The sequence below is a fragment of the Drosophila gunungcola genome, chromosome 3R (genome assembly GCF_025200985.1).
Source record: "Drosophila gunungcola strain Sukarami chromosome 3R, Dgunungcola_SK_2, whole genome shotgun sequence".
Classification (NCBI taxonomy): Eukaryota; Metazoa; Arthropoda; class Insecta; order Diptera; family Drosophilidae; genus Drosophila; species Drosophila gunungcola.
Window position 1 is genome coordinate 16,642,338 of NC_069139.1, and position 23,328 is coordinate 16,665,665.

The 23,328-nt window shown below is 39.5% G+C and overlaps 1 protein-coding gene across 2 annotated transcripts in view; it reads right to left on the reverse strand.

Annotated features, from left to right (window-relative positions):
• LOC128266519 (endonuclease G, mitochondrial) overlaps nucleotides 1-23,328 on the reverse strand; it is a 40,240-nt gene that overhangs the window by 8,507 nt on the left and 8,405 nt on the right. Inside the window, exon 4 of one of the 2 annotated variants that reach the window (XM_053003093.1) lies at nucleotides 17,320-17,780. The exons of the other annotated variant lie outside the window; for it this stretch is intronic. The gene's annotated coding sequence lies outside the window, so the exon portion shown is untranslated. Of the gene's footprint in view, nucleotides 1-17,319; nucleotides 17,781-23,328 lie in introns of those variants that run through there. 2 annotated transcript variants of the gene reach the window in all.

The following is a 23,328-nucleotide window of genomic DNA, read 5'->3' on the forward strand; positions in this document are numbered from 1 at the left end:
TTTTTTTTAAAGCCCATTTGATTGATGGTTTCAGGCTAAAATTCTTCAAAAAATATGTACAAATATTTCGGTACAACGACCTTAATTAACAAAAAAAGAAAACTTTAACAAAGTTTTAGTTGAATGATTATATTTTTACTAATGAGTACATTGTTATATATTATTTAGGTATATTTTTTTTTACAATCCAATGCAAAGAATAATTTATTAAAATAAACAAAAACAAATTTGTTAAATGACTTTATTAATTTTGTTTTTAGTTTTATTTTTAAATTAAAGCTTTTTAAACCTAAATAAATACAGTTAATGGTTAGGACTACAACCACTTCGCACGAATATTTTTTAATTTTATGTCCGGATTACTCGTTTTTTTTTATTAATAGAGATAAAATTAATGAGTTCAATAAATTCACTTGTTTATTTGCTTGTATGCTGGCTAGACGTCAATACGAAAACACAAAACAAATTAGTTAAACTTCGTTCGTGATAATAAAAGATTATACATATTGAAAAAAGATTTAAACAAAATCTCAATTATATTGTTATAACAAATGGAAAACTAACCATTTCAGACGTCTGCATAAACAACTGTAATATTTGAACTCGTCACTCAGGGCCTTCTACTTTCCTTGGTCATTAGTCCTGTCCAACCAAGAGATAATCAGCCACGAAAAAAGCTTCGAAACATTTCGGTTTTGGAAAAAGTTTTTTTTTTGTGTTTTTCCACTAAAAGGGAAATATGCTCATTTATCAGAAACGTAGACAGAGGCAGCGAACTGCCAAGCGATGCCCTCGAGAATCAGATTTTTCAGGGTCTGTTGTAAGGCGGAATTCGGGGTGACACGAAACGACCTTGACGGGAAGCAATTAGTTAATACATTTTGTAAGTAGCCTTGGCTCGCTTATCTGGAATCGGTAATAAATAAATTGCATGACTTTTGGATTTTGTCAGCGACTTGGAGCGGGGAAACAGAAGGGGCGAGGAGAAAGGTTGCGTGAAAGTAAGGTGTCGTCTTAACACAATATTTAATAGTGACTTTGGCTCTTCCGCCTGTCTTGGCCAGAATATCCTGCAACTTAACGTGTCCTTGCTGCCTGTCTCTGGCGCTTTTTCTCCGCCCGCTTTTTTATTGGCCTCGTCTGTCTGTCTCAACCCCGTCTGTCTGTCTATTTGTGTCTGTTTGTTTCCCAGCTCGCATTTCACAGTTTCCGTTTCCCTGCCATGTGTCGTTTATTTTATTTGTTGCCAGCATTTCAGCTGCCGGCGAAATCGATTTTTATTTTGCACTCGTGTTTGTGTTTGGCTTTTGTTTTGCTCTCCAGTTTGCCGAGAGGATATCGTTTTGATTTGACTGAAATACAAGCGGAGACCGGGATTGCGACCCAGACTGAGACTGTGGGCTTGATTGAAAAGCTCTCGAAAGACGCCGGGAATTTGCGCTGGCAATGTTTGGGCATTACTTCCCGGTAATTCTTGAGCTCGGCTAACAAGTTTCCGTCCCGGTATCGATTCCTTTGTCCTCTAATTAGCGCCGCTCGCAACTTTTGTAATTAGTGCATTGTGTTTGAATTTTGGTTCCATTGATTTAACAATTAGGTGAAAGTTTCGCGTACCGATTAAATTGAAATTATTTAACGGAGCCCTCAAATCCCAATTAGGCATTGGAAAGTGGTCACCGGCAGCTGTCGTGGCAACATCTTAAATTGAAGGTTTTCCAGGAGCCGTAATTAAGCTCGCTTCGGCCTAATGAGGCGACCGAGAGCTGAGGAAAACTCTCAGGCTTTCACTTTTGCCTGCTTGAGTTTTCCCCGAAGCTGTAGATTCCTCTTGTCATGTGTCAGAGTTGAGACGCCGTCGCCTGTGGCTGAACTGAGCAGATAAGACGAGCGAAAGGCGACCAACGACAAACAAATAAGAACAGGAGGACTCGAGTGCACTTTAAATAGTCTTAGATTTTATTATAATGTACGAGGTTTAACAAGCCTTGCTTAGTATTAAAAGTGTTACATTTTGTTGCTTCTGTTTTCTTTTGAAAGCTATTATTTAGCTTTCAAAGCGGGCTAACATTAAATTTTATCGGAGATTATGCACTAAGTTTAAAAATATTTTTTTAATTGAATCCATTTTTACTTCAGTTTTTATTATATTTTAAAGGCTTTTTTTTGCTCTAAAAAAAAGTTGTTTATAGAAATTATATTTCTATGTTTTATTTTATTTTTAAAAGATTTCGTTATTAAATAATTAAAAGAGTTTTTTGGTTAGACAACTTAAAGGGTTTTAAAAATGTAGCTAAAATGTTAAGTACTTCTGGCGAGTGTAGCTGGCTTCCAAAGACTTGTCTTTCTCCTCCGCCCTTTTGCGCTGTGATTGGGCCCAAACACATGGATAGACAAAAGGTGCCGCCGTCAAAGCGGTAGCTATCACATAAGTGCCCCCACCCAATCTGCACCCTCGCATCCACTTCTCTTTTGGCGAACATGCTTTGCAGGCTCCCTTATATCTGCTGTTTTCTCTCATTTATTCCACCTCGTTTTGCTTCTATTTTTTTTTGGTAGCTTTGCACTCAGTGTTAGCCCACTTTTGGGCTTTTTTGTATTGTTCGGCTCTCGCCTTTTGCTAGTGAGTGTGTGAGTGTTTGTGTGGTGCAAAAATGGAGCGCCTGGCAGATTTAGACGCTGATATGCTTGAGGGAGGTGTGTTTGCAAAGTGCCTGCCGCCTTACCAATTTGGGCGCAACACAAACTAAAGTACTTTGATGCCAACTGACAAACCCATCAGCCAGTTGGCACTCGTTTTCGCTTTCCCGCTTTTCCGCTTTTTCGCATTTCCGTTTCGCCTTTGGACAACCCTTTTGCGCAGAGCGGGAAAACCCAGAGAGTGGCCACATTAATCACATTAATCAAATCAAATTAGACGCTCGAAATTGATGCAAATTAACAGAGCAGCCAAACAGCGTCATTCGATATGTGAGCGTATCAATCAAAATCAATCGCCGAGTATGCCCGAATAAATTGAATAATCGATTCCCAGGCAAAGCAAACAAAGCAGTGGGTCGACAGCCGGGGAGGTATTTTGGTAAATTGTGTAAGCTTGCCATTTAAATGTGTGTGCCGGGCTATCGAATTACCAAACGTGTCGCATAAAACACAAAGCAAGAGCGCTAAGAGAAAAAAGGACCTCGAGGAGCATGAAGGAGCTGTGCGCCACGTGTCTCCTTCGCCGGGCGCTTATGTCAGGCCACGGGGCGCATTAAAGGCTACAAATCGTTTTAAGCTCTTCACGTATGCAAACACAGACTCACTTACATACGAAAATACGCTCGAATTTCTCTTGGCCCGCAAGCATTCAGGCATTGATTGCACTCACTTATTCATGGTTTTCCTTCTTATTTCTGCGGCATTTCCTCTTTTATACTCCCTCTAAGGGGAACAATAATGTAGCTGTGCTCTGTCCTCTGCACAAATACTTACTTGAATTCGAAGCAGCAGCCACGGCTGTTAAGTTCTGTTTTTATTTGCTGGCAAAACCATGAGAATTATAGCAACTGCTCAAATCAGATTGGAACAGATATGCACAAGATGCTTTCAGCTGCAGAACGTAAACTTGGGAGAAAATTGCGAGCATTCCTTAAAAATATATAACTCTCCGGATAAGTAATTCTTGTAAAGGTATTATCAATTTATCTAATTTAAATCACAAATATGAATTTATAAAATTTGTTTTTGATGCTTTTAATCACAATTTCATGTTTACTATTTATTAAGATACTAAATTGTTACAACTTTTTATGGTCCCTCCTTATGTTGTTGAGCTGTCGATATCTTTTACTACGACGACATTATAAAATAAAAAGGAGAAAATAATTTTCTTTAGTACGAAACTATCGTTACTTTTCCATTATGATTGGAAAATAGAAAACCTTGAACTTTGATCTTTCTAATACTTGGATGAGATGACAATATTTTTTATTTTCAACAGCATAATGATTGCAGTAAAACGTGACATTACATGGCTGCATTATATGTCGCATCTTCTTTTAAATATTATGCAAAGCACTTAAATGAATGCACAAACACATAGAAGCCGGCACTCACACATGTGCGGATGCAGAGTGCTCTTAGCCGGATTCTCCGGGTTTCCAGCTATCCAGCTTTCCAGCTCTTCAGCTCGGCAACTCGGCAGCTCTCCTTCATCGGTTGTGTTTCTAGTTCGGGCCATAAAATGCTCGACGGCCAGGGCGCGAAACAAATTGCATTAGGGTCCTGAACCCGTGCACCTGTACTGCATGTACTGCTTGTGCGGCCAAGGTAAATATGATAAATCACCACTGCTCTGCCGTTTCTCCTTGCCATGACAAATGACGCGGGTGAAGTGGAATATACGATGATGGGGAGAGATGTTTGGGAAATTTCCGATGCTGCTGCTCCACATACGAGTAGTACACAATAATCGATGCGATTTGATGAATGCCAACTGCTCGTGTGTGAGGGCCATATATCGCTTGTATTATGTGCACGAATATCAACATATTTACGTCTGTGGCAGGGCGCATAAATATTCATTTTTATGGCCAGACCCGGGGACAAATGTCGTGGAGCGGAAACGAAAGCGGGAAAGCAGTTAAAGTAAGCAGAAATCATAAACGAAAATCACGTAATGCGCGCGGCCCACTCGAAGCGTCAGGTGTTGCTGCAATGATTTTCAATTTTACGCCTGAAAGTCATGCGCTAATTTTCCCATCCTTGGCTGCTCCCTGCGTTTTTGTCTATTCATTGTCATTTGCCCCACTTGCCGCACTTACCGCCCTCCCAATTGACATTAATGACTTGGACAAATTGCACTAATTGAGACAGAAGGTGTTGCGCCGGTGAGTTTTATAATTAGCCCCAGCCATAGCCATTTACATTGATTTGCCCGGGTGGCTCTGACTGCTGGTAACTGTTACTAATGCTGCACTGAGCACTTCTACTTCTGATCCTCACACCGGTCACGTCCTTCGGCCAGGAACATGTCACCGCATAAGCAAGCGAAGCACTCAAGCGGCGGACTTGACCTTTGCCTTTGACAGCGCCCCTTCGAAAAATGGCTTATATAAAGTTGGCTCTCGGTCAGGGCAGCATATCAGGATAAAACACTCTATTCCCCAAATCCTTTTCTCTGCAAGAGTGTGTGTGTGTGTGGGTAAAAATGCGTTGAGAATATAAAAGTCACGTAACTGGCTGTCGTTTCCTTTAGCGCCGCACACGCGCTTCACCCACACCAAAAAGAAACACCCAATACACCAGCACACACACATACGTCTACATCATTACCCGAAAACTAAGTCCTGGCATTAGCATTTGTTTGTGTTCGGCTGCTTTGATTACGCTTCGATTCGAAAGCTAGGTAAAAAACTTTTACCAAAACTTTTCTCTTCACTTTTTTTTTTGCCAACTTTCAGCTAGGTTTTTTCCTCCTCCGCCGTGTGCGTGTGTTCGAAAGAGTGGGTATTAGTGGGGCAAAATGACTTTATTTATGTGTATTATGGAAATATGAAGTGAAAGCCAAAGGGGGAAATGTATATGGCTCTGTCGGCATTAGAGCTTAGTTAGTGGCTCAAATTTGGAACCCGAAAAAAGTAGCACAAATTTCACTTGGGTTGGATTAATTTAAATGCAAAACTCTCCCGCTTTCCACGAAATTTGGAATATGAAAAGTTTTGTATTTATCAGACAGTCAAATGGCAAGGCAAATACTGATGATGCTCCCGGCAGACAAAAAAACCAACAGGAAGATGGCTCTCTGGATCCTTCTTATTTTTGCCATTGGCAAAAACAGGCAACAGTCAACTTCAACTTTATTTTGATGACGCGGTAAATTGCGGAAAAATATGTATATCTCTGGCAGGAAAGGCAAACTAAATGAACCTCAAATACTCTTACGGTTTTGAGGTTGGTCTCTTTGAAATTTTCGGCCGGTTTGTCCTAAATGTATTCTGTTTTTCCATCAAGATGACAATTATTTTTGAAAAACTGCATTTGTAGATTGCAACGTTTAAATTGCCTTTACCTACATGACCAATAAAATTAAAGTTTGTGGTGACTGTATGTTAATTTGTTCTATTTTAAAAATATATATTTCAACATTTGCAAAGACATTTCTTTTTTTGCATCACTAGAGAAAAATATATATTTCAACATTTGCAAAGACATTTCTTTTTTTGCATCACTAGAGAACCTCTTGTTAGGGTGGACGAAAAATAAAAAAATAATATCAAAAGACAGTAGCAAAAGCAAAAATGATGTGATTGCCAACACACATTCATGCGTGTGCTGGCATCATTTTCATATGCGTCGCAAAAGTTTTGCAAGCCAAGTTAGGGCCTAAGCAGACGGATGTGGGCGAAAAATGGGGCGTGGCCGAGGAGAGGGTCGCTGACATGCAACGCGCTTTCAATTTCAGGGCTTTAGGCTAGGTGTGTGTGTGTGTATGTCTGTGTGTGTCTGGGAAATCTTTAAGCACAGACAGGAAATATTTTGTTGCTACTGCTGGTTTTTCTTCTTCTTAGCCATCACTATCATCATCAGCAGCAACATTGTGGCCTCTGCCGCTTATTGCGAAAAAATCCTTTCACAGTGTTCTTGCTTTTGCACACTTTCTAGGACCCTGTTTTAGTTTTCTACGTGTGGGCACGCTTGTATGCCTTTAATAGTCCTCTCGTCCCATGTTTGCTGTTAGCTGTTTGCTGTTTGCTTTGCTGTCAGCGCTTCATGCGTGCCAAATACACTGGAACACACAGGGACACTCGAGACGCAGAAGTTTGCGTGACTCGAGCATAGAAATTATGACAAAACCAAAGGAAAATCGGAAAATGGCTAGGAATTATACTTTGGCAAGCAGAAGAGCAATGGGAAATGCTCACACTCGCGCTGAAAATAAGCTGTGTTAGGGTCAAAAAGAATCCCTGATTAAAGAGTTAAGCGTTTGCCACGCCATTGCCCCTTGCCACCACCTGTGCCCTCTTCTCCGCTGCTCTTTATCCGGGCTAATCAAATGCTTTTCTGGCATTTTCCGTCACTCACTGTCGACCACGCCCCCTTTGATGTTCATGCTTGTGTTTGCCTAAAATGTCAAACATGTCAAATTAATTTTCATATTTGTTTTGCTTTTTAGATAATTGAATGTCTCTTTTATTTGCTCATTTCATATGCTTGTTTGGTTTTCTGTGGTTTATCTTTCTGCTTTTTAAACATGAATTGCAAAACTTTCCTGCCTGATTTTTATGAGAAACTTAAAAGTAAGCAAAAAACGAGCAAATACATTTTAATCGTTAAGAGAGAGTGGGCTAGGAAAAAAAACACGTTTTAAAGCCATTTAAAGAAAAATTTTAAAAAGAAAGCAGAATTAAATAAAACACTAAGCAAAAGAAAAAGAAAGTACGTGTATGCAACTATTTAAAATTACAGTGGCTTAATAATGATATAAATGCAAAAATGTACATTTCGTTCAATTTCTGTGGCAGTTAAAATAAAAGATTTAAAATTCGCCCTGACTTGATTAAATACAAATCATTGCGAAATTATTCCCTTTGAGTATTTATTGTGATCGTTGTTCAGTAAAAATGAATAATTTAATTAAAAGTATAAAGCAATTTTCGGAAAATATGTCAGTTATATGGGCGTGTGCTATCTACGTGGGTATATCAGCTAGGTGTAGCTATATTGGTGTGAGAAGGATAATCAAGTGGGCACCCTTTCCCCATTTGGAGAGCCTTGGCATATACATAAACAATTACACTAAGTGCCACAATTTACCAAGGGCCATAAATCAATACGGTCAAGCAGTCGGAGTCTCGGTTTCGTTTTATTAATTATTATTATTGAAATATATCTGCCTGAGTCCACGGACATTGCCCCATGCTCGACATTGAACAAACAAAGAATTACAGGCATTAGCTAGACTCAATAAAGACGGAGAAACGGACACTGGACAGGTTTAAATTGTAGGGTAGAAGATTCCTGTTTGTTTTATTAGCCAGCGATAATTCTAGCGAAACTGCAGCTAAGAATTAAGCAAAGCTCTTAAGCGGCTCCACTAAACTATGCAATCAAAATGCGGCAGTAAAACAAAATGCTACGGAGGGAAAGTGTAGCCATCTAAAAAATGTGCCAGAACGGTGAGCTACTAATAAAAAATGCAACAGGCCAAGCGGAAAGGGAAATAAGAAAGCAGTCTGAAATCAAAAAAGTACGCAGCAGCTGCAGAATTTTCGCCCCATTCTCTCTCCTCGTCACTTATTTCGTACACAAAGTTCATATTTTACTTAAACATAAGCAATGGCTATTATTTTAAGTTACCCACGCGCTCGCTGATTTAATTTCAGGCTATTATGCACACACAATGCCAACGGTAAGCGGAGAATGAAACTAGAGGAAAAGTAAAAGCCCCAAGGAGGCAAAAAGAGTGGGAGCAAGTAAAAAGTTACCCCGCTAGACGATGCTTTTAATACACTTTGCATAGCTCACTGTCAGGGATTTTATAGTTATACGATATGATGGAATAACCGTTTGATGCAAAACAGCAGTAAATGAAATGAAGGTAAGAGAAATGGTTTTGAAATTCTGTAAGAACAGCATAATATATAAATAATTAAAACAAAACCTTTTCTTTTATATGCAGTTGTAAGGCGACCCTTATTTGTAAATGTATTTAAAAAAACAAATATAAATCGTGTTTCAAATATCCTATAAAGCATTGGAACTGTGCATAATTTTCTAAGGTCGCGTACCAATTTCTTTCTATAAGGCAGTATTCTTAGGTTGTAACTAGTGCAAAGTTTGCTTTATTCCAGGCTAGAGCAATATGCCGTGGTTTTTAACTCATGTTGGTCTTTCATTTTTTATGCTGTTTCTCCATTTTCTTGCCCCTGCAGATTTGGGTCGACCGTTTGAATGGGTTCATACTCTACCTTCTGACTCACCTAAATTTCTTCGTTCAGTTTTGCTTTTTATTGCTCTATGCCAGTCGGGCTTCTCTTATTTTTGTGTACTGGTCAACATGGGAAGTACACAAGACTTTTCAGTTATTTTGTAAAAATGGCAGGCATCCTTTGGCTCCTGATTGGCAGAGCAACGTAATCGGAGGCTCAGATTCCGGATTAGCATTTGCCGGACCGAACGCATGGCTTCACATTTCAAAGCAATTTGTGCTAATTTTCAGCCATGATGACTGTGAAATCGAAGAAGCGCCAAAAGGAAAACCGAGAGAGAAAAGTGAGTGCTGCACTCGAATGAGTATTAAGTTTGATTGAAGTTGTAGGGGAGACCTGGGGGAGACCTTAATTGCGGCATGATGTAAGAAAACAAAATCGAGGTCTTGTAAAACTTCGAACAAAAGTTTGCTTTGCTTTCGGCTGTTTATAATTATAGGTTAACCAAACCAAATTATAATGAAAAACCGAGTGAGGTCATATACATTCAAAATATTTTCCTGATTAGCCTACTTCATTAAATATTTACATTTTTCAAAAACATTCAAACGGCTATCATCGTCCGAATGCAGGCGGAAAATTAAAGTCGCAGCAATACCGATGTATGATTTCCCATAAAAAAAAAAAACAACACAAGCGCAGGTCGTAAGCAGCTTTGATTACCGACACTCAGTACGGATTTATTTCCTCTTGCCAGGGTTTCTGTTACCTTTTCGCTCAGTGTGCGAACGTGTGTGCTTAGGCATTTGAAACCTGATTAGTTGTCAAGCACTTCAAGTGCTCGAGCTCGAGTTGTTCGGTATATACTTTGGGTTGGGCTAACCTCTGCAGCTGTGTGTGAAATTTATTGTTTCAAGTTAATGCCACTTGATGGATTATTTAGCTTTGCACAGTCAAAGCTTTGATTGTTCTTTTTTGCTTTGTAATTTGATATTCCCTGGTTGGATTTTAAAGCGCTTTGACTTGGAGGTATAAACGTATTAAACATTCTGTAATTAAGATGTAAATGAAATATTTTTTTCTCTATTGATAGAAGCTATTAGGCAATCAATTTTTATTTCATTTTGATTTTCAGACTAACCGTTAACTAAGTAATTTAATCCCATAACAATTTAATACAATTTTTTTGGTGCTGCTTTACATAAAACACAATCAATTACCTTTTAATTCCTTAACGAGCAAATGTATAATATTTTAATATGGAAAAATGGAGTGTTTCTTAATGTTACATAATTAAGAATAACAATTTTTGAAATAAAACATTACTGTTCCAGTAACATTTAAATAAAATGTCCTACTGAATTAAACACTTTCCTAGAAACCACAATTCTTTTTCTTTTAATTTATGTTATAAAAGTAATTTTAATTGTAAAGTTTAAGGCCAGTAAAAACATTGTTTTTGTTGTCTGTAGAAAAATAAATTACTTGTTCCAAATTTACGAATGGTATAAAAACTTCGGTTTATTATCAGAAGGCTGATGTTTAGATCAGATGCGTCAGAAGTCAGCTTGAAGAGTTCCGCTATTAACTATTAAAATTAATTGTGAAACTTTTCACTCCGAGTTTTGATGCCAGTCACACGCTTCGCCTTGCATTTGCGCTCATAAATCTCGGCTGTCTACTCACACACTCGTATCCTTTCAGCCGTTGTCCTCGAGAGCCTGTCAACAAAGGGCCAGTGAAAGTTTTCGTGTGTCACGGCAATATTTACATGCTGCATTAAACTTGCTCCCCTTGGCAGGCGAAACTTTTGCAGCTGCTGCTCATGTTATTAAAGTTGCGCATACGCCAGGTTGTCCTCTGACCGGCTTGATTTATGCGAGGATCCTTAAGTTTTTGGACCAGCCTTTTAATAATTTAAGCTCTGCAGGAAATCAGAACTGAAATAGCACCCCCTCAGCGTTCCTCTGGCCCGATGCCAAGCAACGTTGCGCTGACTGAGCCGAAAAATGCAAAAATTTCCTGCTGCCGCTCCTGCTTTCTGGCCATGTTGACAATGGCGGCAACAAAACGCATTTGGCAAGCGCCTGCGGCCTTGCCAGCACCCGTACCCATACACATACCTCTTGCTCTTACCCATATCCACATGCGAAGACGTGCTCAGCAAAAGTGAAATGGCAACAATATATGTGTGAATACGAATGCGACTGCCAGCCCATCCACAATGCAAACGGGTGCGAGACTCACTGAGTTGTATACTACTCTGCGTGCTATATATATGTACATATAAAAATAAAAAGTAGGTTATGCACAGACAGCATTTTAATATGATTTCCATGGCTTACGTCTCCTCTAGAAAGACTAACGCACTTCACAGACTGACTAACTGACACGCCGGCATCAACAAAATGATCAAAGGCATTGGGAAATATTATCCGTGACACAGTCGCAGACAAATTGTAAGTTTCAGTCGTTTATCTGACCCACTTTCATGCTGTGGCTTAAAATATATCAACTGGGTTTTTCAGCCCATTTGCTCTGTTTTTAAGCTTTTTACTGACAAATTTCAGACAAGTCTGTATTTAATAAAAATACACAATATTTTTGTTTAAAAATGTTTGCAGTTTGAGATTTAAGAAGAGGTATTTTTTAATCCAATTTAACTTTTTTTAACTATTACCTAACATCACAGAATTTTATTTTTTACTACCGGGGAAACCAAACCTTTTAGTTTAATTGAATCTGTGGCTGTTGTTGTTTGTATTTTCTCTGAGTTTAAAAATTTCCCACAAATTGTGTTCCTTTTATTCCTTTGTTCAAAATTATGCTTTGGATTACATTCGTTCCATAATTTATGTAAAGATTGTTTTGAGTAGACATAGATGTTTGATTTCTATAAAATGCCTAATTTGTATTCTACTGTTATTAATGGTATTGCCTCGTTGTATATTTTCATTCATTCTCTTCCGGGACTTGATATTATTACAAGAAAAGCGTGGGTGATTTTAGATAACGATACTCTGACTCTTTGTTACGTATTGATTTGTTTACCTTTCATTACCATTCGATTCTAGATGATTACTTCTATTTTTAATGCCTCCGCCTGCCAGGCACAAAGGCCTGCATTATTTTTCCTAGCATACTTTTGAGTGTATACTTTAGGGTGAAGATAAGGTCGTATAGGTACAAAAGAATGTGAATGTGTTTGTTTTGGTAGATATTTACTCCGCACATGCACTTACCCCTGTTTGCCCGTATTGTATCCTTTCGCTGTGGCGTTTATTCCGCTTTTTGGCGTTTTTTACGGCCTTTGTAATAAAAGCAGCCCGCAGGGATGGAGTTGCTGCTGCTGTGCTTATTGCTTATTGCTGCTGTTGAGGGCGTGTTGGCATTGAGCGGGTTTTATGCAGCCAGCGAGACGCACACATCATACCAATGAGCGGGGGCGGAGCAGAAGGAGGAGCGGCAGGCAATTGAGCAAAAAATATGGAAAAGTATTTGGCGGGTGCGAGGCATAAATTTCGATTTCGGCGGCCTTGCTTTTCCTGGCTTTCTACTGACTTTCTCGTCTTCGAATTGCCGCCAGCCACGGGGCCAATATTTAAAGTAGCAGCCGATGCGAACTTTATTTATGACTCAATAATGTGTATTTTGATTTATGCATTGTGGGCGCGTACACCAGCACACATACACACTGTAACTGCGGCACACATACACACTCAACCGCACTCACTCACACACACTCACTGTATTGTTGCCTCAAGCCAAAACGACGCGATTTGCATAACAACACATCCAGAAACTTAACGCAGGCGTTTAAGATGTTTCTAGCACGTGCACTCTCGTCTCACTCGAAGCATTCCCAGCATTCAACAAATGAAATAGACGATTGGGACATACTTTTAAATATCTGGACTGGCACTTGTTTCTTAATTTTCCAGCTGCCTTGCTTCGTTCGCCAGCTTGCGGATGCGGACGGTCAACACTGCGGCTACGCGATGTGAGGCGATGCGTTGATGCCCATACGACGGCGACGGCGACAGCGACAACGACAACACGACTACGAGAACGAGAACGACAACGACAACGACAACGACAACGACGAGCGGCGACAACGGAGCACGACAACTACACAAATCCACGACCTTTTCAGTACTGAAGCGCCTGGCCATTCATTCGTGGGTTTGGCCACTTTTGCCATCGCCCTCCACGATTCGGATCCTTCGGCTCGAGCTCGGGTCGCGCATTTTCGAATTCCCGAGCAGGCGAATCCTTTGAGTTGCCGTGTGTGTGAGCCCTGTAAGTGGGCCAACGCAAGTCGCCGGGTCGACATCGAAAAGCGAACAACTGGCACCAGGAGTATAAGAGTTTTTGGGGGTAAAAATCCAGCAAAGCCGCTTAGTTTGTGGGTCGGTGGAAGGTAAGCTTTCCTCAAATGCCACATGAACTTGAAATGTCAAGTTTGTCAGCGAAATATAAACTATCAACAGGAAAAGATCAAAAAGAATGCGCCGTGATCACAAAAAAAAAGGTTTTTTACTCTTTGAAACGCAAGTTCTTTACAATAAATTTAACAGAAACACTATTGTTTTGTATTTAAATTTATTAGAATTGTATCTAAATTAATTGGAGGGTTATTACATTTCTCAAAGTATTGTTTGATTTTTTAATGATAATTATGATGATATTTTTAGGTAATGCTATTTGAAGCTCTGACTTATAAAAGATTGGTTTGGTTTTTAAGAGTCTGAACCTTTTCTTTGTTTTATGAGGTCGGTCCTACCTCAACGCCCTCATGTCCTCCTGAACCTCATCCAAACACATTCCACCACGCATTTTTGTGGAACCTTTTGCCCTCCCCCGCTCTTGCGCTCTCTGTCTAACTGGCTCTTGCTGTCTCCCTTTAATGCCGCCTCTCCCTAGATGAATGAGAGTTTCAAAAAGCGGTTACCAAGAGCATCTCACAGTTACTGCAGCCTCGCTGGTCAAGGCAGATAGTCAAGGATCACAGATTACATTGAATATTGCACTAATATATAGCTAAAGTGCCTGCAACATAAGCCCAAATAACAAGAATAGTTAAACATGTCCTTAGAAATAGCGAATCAAAAATAGAAGAACTTTTTAGGACTTAGCAGCTTATAAAATCTGTTTTCAACTTTTTTAATATTTAGACTAAATCTCTAACCATGATTTAACCCAAGTTAAGTCACTCATAAATAAGATTTTTTTGATAATTCGCCAAGTTGCAGAACAAAAACTGGCACCGCTACAACTTAACATACACCACCATGAAAATCACGCAGCACACCGCTTTTAAAAAGTCTACTACAATGGGGTGTAAGCGTGTAAGTTGACATGGGACCACGAGACCCGAGTCTCGAATCTCTCACGCTTTCTCTCGACTTTCTCCCGCTCTCTTTTCGATTTCGAACTAGTGGTTTCGACAGACATGCGCCCCAAACCAACGAAAAAGCGAGCGAATTGTGAAACTTTCGTTTGCAATGAATGGGATTTTTCAAAATTTCCAACGGTTTCACTCTTATACCACTCAAAAAAGCTCCCGAATCGAAAGAAACAGCTCTCAAAGGATGAAAATGGGCCCAGAGGTTCCACTGCAACAATTGCACAGCCTAATCTTATCAAATTTCATTTACACGCTTGGCCAAACTCTAATGGCAAATCCAATGCCGTAATGAAAATAGCACTAAGCCACTTTAGCCAGCACACACACACACACACATTGATTTTTCCCATTTTTCACAGTATGATAAAGATGTGTTCTACATATAGATATAGGGAAATGTTACTAGGTTGTCAAAGTATTTGGATGCTCAACACGGCATTCTTTGGCCCAAAATTGCGCTGGCTAAACATTAACTAAAACTGCAAAATTCCATTACACACATATACACACTCAAACACCCACATGCAGGTTCGTGTGTGGTGTAGATTGTCGGTCTTCTGCAGCTGAAAATCTCAACGCTCAACCGCCAAGCATGGCATTTCATCAGGCGGCAGCAACGAGAGCAGCAGCTCCGGAATCAGCCCAAATCTAAGCAAGTATATGTGGGATTGGGACTCTTCTGATACCCATTAATTATGAACAATAACCAATCGAAGACCTGCATGCTAAAAAGTTGTATGTTTTTATTTGGATTTCATTTAACCCATCAATAATTACCTTACAGAAACCAGAAACATTGCTTATATTTGTAAAATATAAAAATCAAATGCAAAAAGAGAACAAATAAAGGATTCTATTTTGAACTTTGTTAGTTCCATAAACTTAATCTTTATCTTTCTTATCTAAAATTAATCAAGTTTGTTTTTCAATATTAAAATTTTTAAAATAAAATAATAATGAGCAGCGATAAGCGAAGACAGACGTTAAATAAAATTATAAACAGAAATTGGTAAGCATTGTAGCTTTAGTTTCTTCTTTTTTTACACTCAAATATATAATAAAATATTGATTATTTTTTACTAATTTTATTTTTTTTTTTATTTTACAGGAGAGGCTTCCTACCTACGTTACAGCTGCCTTAACCCACTATTTCGCTTAACTTTACCAGTAATGAGTAGCAGGTTTAAAAAACCCTTAGCCCACTGCTGGCCCACCTCTTTTCCCTGGCTGGCGAAAAACCCCAGCAATGCGAGTAAAGGAAGTGCACTAAGTGCAGTGACCAAATAGCTGCCAGAGAGTCCCGAACCGGCAGCTGATCCTGCTCCTACTCCTACTCCTACTCCTACTGCTCCTGCTCCTGCTCCTGCTCCTGCTGTTGCTGTTGCCACCGCCAGGAAGTGGCGATGGTGTTGCACATGACTTTATAGCTCTTACATTAATCTGTGTGATGGCGTGCGGGTGTGCGAGGACCTGGCTCTGTGTGTGTGTATGCGACAGTTTGGCTATAGAGCAAAAGTTGCATTAAATTTAAATCATGAGACGGCGGTTTCGGTGGCCACCGCTCTGTGATAGACCCACACTGTCGAAAATGGCTGGCTTCGCCTAATTAAATGTGTCTCGGACAAGAGGCATTCAAGCAATTGTTATTAAAAAACTGCATTTTGCTGCCTAGAATCGAAGTTATTGGTCATTAAGGACTTATTGCTGTTAAATACTCGAATTACTTAATTATTGGGTATCTATTTAGCTAAACATTTGAATTTGGCGTGATCAAAAATTTATTTCTCTGAGTGCCCTGACTAACTGCCTGTGCGCTGAGGAAAGTTAGTGCTCAGCGCCGCTCAACGTTTTGTCATTAAAAGTTGAGCTGGTGCATCGAAAAGCTTTTGGCGGTGGCGGTGGCCCAAGCTTGCATTCTCCCAACCGCCTCCAAAAATCCACAGCCCTGCAATCACAATTAGCCCGACAACAAACTCAATTTGCATGCGATCGCAATGCGGTGTGTGCAACAATTACATAATTATAACGCACTTTTGATGCATCGCCATAACTAGAGGTGTGTGCGTGGGCATGCGCCTATGTGCGGGCAGGACAACTAATTAATCAGCTTTCGTAATCAATGCTTAATGATGCAGCACCATCAGCGGCAGCACAACGGCATTTAAATGGTCTATAATTAAATCAAACACTCAATTAAACCGGAGACGAATCGAATTGGGAGCGCCGGGCTCAATTTGTATTTTGGATAAGGTTACCGATGGAGTGCTAATGAATAAGGGGCCAAACGAAATTACAACCTGCCAGAGTTATTGAGACCTTTTTTTACCCCTGGCTAGCCAACCTCAGATGGGTTTCACTCATTAATTAATCAGAACTTCAAATAGTAACCACAGAAACCGAACGGGCTGGGTTAAAACGTGGCACACATTAAGCTGACCAAAGGTTTCTCAAAGGAATGCTTTGTCCTTTGGCGAGCTAAAAAGTTATCACTTAATTATTCATCAGGTAAGATATTCGAATGTAGGAGTGCAGTGTGTGCAGAGGCATAAGAATTCTGGTTAACATCTTATAGCATACAATTACAATAACAGTAATTCCATTTTAGTTAAATACAAATACGAGTTTCATTCCAGTCTACAAAATTATTTACTAGCAAACATACAAAAGTACTTTAAGGTTGATTCATTCTATAATAACAGTTAAATTTATTAAATTAGTTGCCCAAGGAAAATTATAATAAATCATTGGAAGTATAAGAAACGGTATTATGGTAAAAAATTTAACAAACTTAAATGTGTTAGATTTTTTTCACTTTTGATTATACAGTCACTTAAAACACAATAAATATGAATTTTTTTCCTTAAAAAAGAATTCGCTATAACAACCCACAGTACAAATAATCATTCTATAGTTTTTTGCTTTTTTTTCGAAATTTTAACTACAGAGCATTCTGGTACTCGTTGTGTTTTCGCCAACTCTTTCTCTTCCTTCGTCTGCCTTGAAACTTGCATCCTTTTGGTCAAGCTGTAAATTTATTTTACCACACATTGAGATACATTCCATAGGGAGCATGGCGGGGACAAGTCTTCTGCTTTTTGGCCAAGTGGCAAGTTTACCGAAACTTGCAAAAAAGCTACAAACTAAAAGGAAAGGGCGAAACTGAACTAAAGGGAAACACCAGCAGCGGCGTTGGCGACTCCTGCTAGCTGCAATCCAGATTCACAGCCAGCCGCAGAGGTGTAACCAAGTCCTAGCAGCAAAAACTTCCTACACATGTTTCTGTGTGTGTGAGTTGATGTTGCTGTTGCTACTGTTATTGTTGCTGTTAGCGGCCAGTGACGCGAGCAAAAGCAGCAGCGGCGGTCGGATAGACGATGGACGCCTCCTGGCCAGGACCAGGCTTCCTTAAATATTAAAAATCCAAGCAGGAGAAGAATGAACAAAGTTGCAAGGAGGTGGGATCACTGTGAAAAAAAATTACAAACAAAAACAGTTTAATTATGGTTTTGTAAAAAGGATTTCCACATTTAATCGATGCTTAGTTCCACAAAACCGATCAAATAATACTCAAACCTTTTTTCATATCCTTGTTTACCTTCTGAATTTTAATATAGTTTCCAGTTATTGTTCTCAAACTTTAGAACACAAATTTCCAGGAACCAAAATTTTAAAAACAATGAGAATGCAATTTGAAGTGAGATATGAACAATATTTGAAAACAACCGACAAAAACGGACAAAAAAATTATAGGTACAAATTAGTTTAAAAATGTAAGTAGTCCACTGCATTTTATTTTAGATCCCAATTATTTTTCTCTAACCTCACAATATTGAAAGCAATTTTAACTGGAAAGTAAATAATATATGAAGTTTTAAAATAAATCAATGTTAATGAAAACATCTAATTTAGAAGAATAATATATAACATAACATAATTAACATTAAATCATAATAGGGTCCAATTAGAAATTTCTTCCTTTTTTGAAAACACAATTATATAGTTTTAGTTTATAAGTTTTTTCGGCCTTTCGATTTATATATTTTTAAACAAAGATGATCGAAAATAGAATAGCGTATGTTTTTCTTCAGGTTAAGAAATAACGATTAAACATATTTCTTTTCAGACATGAGCAATTTAGTTTTTATTACCAGGCCCTAGATCATAGAATTCCTTTACAGTGTTGGCCAGCTCTTTTTTGGCCAACTGCCGCCGCTTGTCGCACGTCGTCACTTAGGCAAAACGCAAAGTTTTCTCTTCTCAGTATGCTGTCAGTCAGAGGGCTGTCTCCGCCGCCCCTTTCACTGCACTTTCCCCCGCCGGTTTTTTCTGGTTTCTCTCCAACCCTCCCCCTTCATCTCTCCCACCCCTTTCATTTCTCTTGCCTGCGGTCTTTGTTTAAAGTAACAACTACAACTACACAACTGTGACGAGCGTACAAGGACACGCGTTACGCTAAGCAAAAGTTTTGGCACACCCACACACTGCAAACACTGTTGCCATTCCCCTACACACAAACCCTCACACACACACACATGAGGGCCGCGCATTTAACATAAACAAACTACACTAGTTACAACAAATTTTTTCCCTTTTTGGCCACGACTTTCTATTTGTTTTCTCGGTTTCTTGTTTTATTTTTAAAAAGGATTTTTCCACGAAGAAAACGTGTTTGGAAAATTAAAAATAGTTAGACAGGGAAAGCTAACAATTGTTCTTTGTTTTCTTTGAGATTCTCTGGCGGAAAATTCGAGAAATAATTTTCTAGAGAAGTTTTTATCAACAGCAAGTCATTTATTTGAAATACTTGTCCAAATACTTAACATATTCAGTGAATTATTCGGTATTTATAAAGGAAATAATACGAATAAATATCCTATTTGACCTACCTACGCCAGATTTGTTCTTAATTGCTATAAATTTCATTTTAACGCACAAATACAACATAATGACAAGCAAGATATATATTAAAGAGGAATATTATTATCCTTGAGAAACAGATTACTCGACTTCCATTCGACAAACATTACTATTAGAAGGAGAAACACAGTTTACCTGGATCTGCGAAAGTTCCACCTATTTCTTGAGCCCCGCCATCCACTTCTTGGAGCAGACATCATCAGCCATTGTTGGGCTACGTGTAATTTTTCGAGGAACTGCCCGGCAGCCTTTTCCTCTACATCACATCAACATTTTACTGGATGCCTTGCAGGCACCTCCCGCCATATGTAAAACGCATGGGTGGGACAGGAGCATAAAGTATAGACGACGCCTACGGTCCCGAATATACACTTTTATTTATATAGTATGTTACATTTTCAACAATGGGATGGCTGCCTGGCTGCCACTGTGTGTACTCATTAAATTTGTATAAACAAAATACAGTGGGCATAAATTTCGAGCATCCAGTATCCGGTTGGAGTTGGAGTTTGAGTTGAAGTTGGAAAATGAAAATGGGAAAGTCTTGGGCGGAGGAGCTATCTACGCTACATTATTCTTTCCCTACCTGCACTACAAATGTATCTCTGTGCGCGCATGTGTTTGTGTTTCCTTTCACGTGTGTTTTTGTGTGTGTGTGTGTGGTCTAAAATAAGCAAAAATGGCAGCCTGAAAAAACAAGTAACAGTTTTACTCGACAAACAATGAAAACAACGAGCAGTCGAGAAAGAAGAGAGAGCGAGAGAGAGAGAGAGAGAAAGAGAGACAGAATAAAAAAAAACAACAACAAATCAGCACTTTACCTTATGTTTGTTGATTTTGTTCGTTATTTTATTTCGCTTCACGTTTCTCCCAGGCTCCCCTAAGCCTCCCTTTTCCCAGCACTAACAAGACACAAAATTTACAATTTCAAATTGTGAGCATGTGAATTACGGATGCATAGATACACATGTATCTCCACGGCGGAGGAAGCTCACCTGGCCATCGGACACGCCACGGCGCACACCGTAAAGATGTTTTAGCACCGCCAGCACTTGGCCAAAAAACTTGGCAAGCAAGTGGCTGAGTTTAATGGACACTTCCACCCCCCTGTTCACCGACCACCACCCACCGAGCTCGCGACCGCGGTGACAGGATCCAAAAGGACGAAAGCGGAAGGAGTTGGGGGGGGGCAAGCCCAGCGAGCCACAACGAAAACTTATTGATGTTGCACTTGCTGGAATGCAAGCTTAGAAGATGTCGCACCCCAAAGAGTTTCCAACTTGCAAAGATTATAAAAATGGCGTTAAAAAGCTGAATGCCACGATCTGGGAGATGTATTCACTTCACAAAAGGAGTTGGCTTTACTTTAAGAACAAAAAAGTTCCTTTCAACCTGAAATTTCATCAACTTATGAAGCTGTTGTCATAATTTTACTGTATTAATCAGAATTTTTAGACTTATAACAGTGCATATAGGTGTTTGTGTTTCTGGTGTATTTCGACCTGTTGGAATGTACTATATTTATATTTATAAAAAATGCTCTACCAAATATTCAATTTATATAATTTATATGTTTATATATATCAGGTATTTCCTTTAAAGGTTTGTATTTTTTTTTTTCGTATTTTTCGTAAATCATCCCTTTTACTGCAGGCTCATTACCTTTCTAATTGAGTCCTCGCACCTGAGTTTACCTGGTGCTTATCCCCTGAATCGATAACATCTGCAATCTCGTATCTTATCTCCTAGGCGCTGTCCACACCCACAGCTGTCACCTTCTGCTAAATTGTCCAATTGTCGCCCAGTTAGGCGGCTCTGCCGACCTGGCTGTTTATTCATTACATTAAATCACTCGGCCACCTCCTCCTTTTGGGTGCCTGTGCAAAGGCAATTAAATGTAATTAAACGTAAGATTAACTCTAATTATAATAAATTAAGTGCGACGTCGTTTCGGCTGAAGAGCGGACTCAAACGGTCCAAGGCAAATATGAAAAATGCAATTAAAAATTAGCAATTTGTTGTGCAGCAAAAAGAGATCATGTATTAAACAAAGCGACCGAGATAAAACGCGAACAGTGTCTCTGAAAAAAAAGTGAAATCCGCGCTGATTAAGGCCCCGATTAAGGCCGGCATTCCCACGACCAGAATCAAAATCGGAACCGAAATCAATATCAAAATCAGAATCAGAATCAGAGTTGAAACCAGACCCGCTGACCAGACCAATTCCATTTGCATAATCAATGCATATTTGGATGCGGCTATAAATTAACAAATAGAATTTAATTGCATACTTTTGAAGGCGACGGCGGCGCGTACACAAATTAATAATTCATTAATGCGCATTAATTGTTACGCTGCAGCAGCAACTGAAAGCTGAAACTGCCGCAGAAAATTGAAAATAAATGCATATGCTCATTGGCCATTGGATAAGTCCACTTCCCACACGAACAGTCTCTATAATCGCCTCAATGCTGGCAAATTAATTGCGGCCTTTGTTTAATCAGACTAAAATAGCGCATTTATGCCAGCATCGTTTATATTTATTGCGATTTTATTTCGAAGTGCATCAGGACACCACTCTTCTCGTCCCGCTTTCGGCCATTTAAATTGCTACCTTTGTTGAGTGCTGCGGTCAACGAGTCGTTGTTTTTTTTGCTGCCTTTGTTGCCGCCACCGTGTACATGACATGCATTTATTAAACGCCGCCCACAAAAAGAAGTCCACCGCCGAGGAACCAGCATCAGCAGCAGTACAGGGGGTAAGGGGGTTGGCGAAATAGTCGTGGGAAAATAAATATTGTATGGGTCCGCTTTTGTCCGAGCCCTGGGAGGCGTCTTCGTGTTGGCCAGATTGCTATAATTGTGTAATTGTGACACACACGCAAATTATGGCCGTTCGCTTTATTTAACCAGCCGCTAATGGAATTGTGATGGTAAAGTGCCGGCCAACACAATAGCAATAGCAGCGGCCATTGTGTTATAAAAAGACATTCGTTCATGTCTAACACACCTCTCCCCCAACATATTTTACTTATAATTATTCTTTATCAGATTGTTAACTTAACTTAAAAACATGTATTTTTTTAGAAACTCAGGAAATTCTTTATCGTACATTTTCGAAAAATAAAAATAGAACATCTGAAATTTTGTCTAAAGCCCATACTCAAAAATTTGGAGCATATATTTTTTGTAATTATTGCAAAGATAAATTTTGAACTATTATTTTTTGTCTAAATAATAATCAAAGCCAATCATTGATTGTGAATTGTATATCGCCTGTGTTAAATTAATACATTTTTTTTTTCTATCCTATTAATTTATATTCTTCTCAAGTTAATTGAATTTGCAATAAGTAACTGTGCACAAGCTTGTGCTAAAGCCTGGCAATAAAACGAAAATCTGAGACGTCTGTGTATAAAATACTTTTAAAGCAGGCTGCCCACTTAACGCAGCACAAAACAATCATGGCACACTCACAAGAGCATGGAGCCGGCAGGACGGAGGGTGTCGAGGGTAAGCGGAGATGCCGAGGTAAAGGGGAATCCTGAGATCCATTGACAGGATGCCCGGCCTCATGCATGCAGTCAGCGGCCGGGAAAAGCGGCCCAGGCTACTGCGTTCCATGAATTCAATCAATTTTAATGCAATTTAAATTGCATTCTCCTGTGAAAACACACAATGCACCGCCGTCTACACATGTGCGAGACAACCACAATGCACCCACGCAGACGGAAAGAGAGGGGGATAGGGCCGGAGAAAGAGACGGGTGCTGGCAGACTAACAGACGTGTGTGCGCACATTATGCTGCCAGCGGAAAGGAGGCATCGCCTTGCGTTAATTGGTGGTCATGCTTCTGGCCGTGCAAAGGATACGGATAGCCAGGACCTATCGCCATGCAATCCTGGCATTCAAGACCACAACTGCCGACGTCTTCGTGCGCGGCAGACGTTTATATTGTTTTAAATGCCACGCATTCATCGTTTGCCCCTTGTCGCTTCAACTCGACAGAATGCGAAAGCACCATAAAAAAGGATGGTATTTCTTCGATCTTGAGAGAAGAAATACCCTAACGTCATGACAATTTTTCTATTAATTA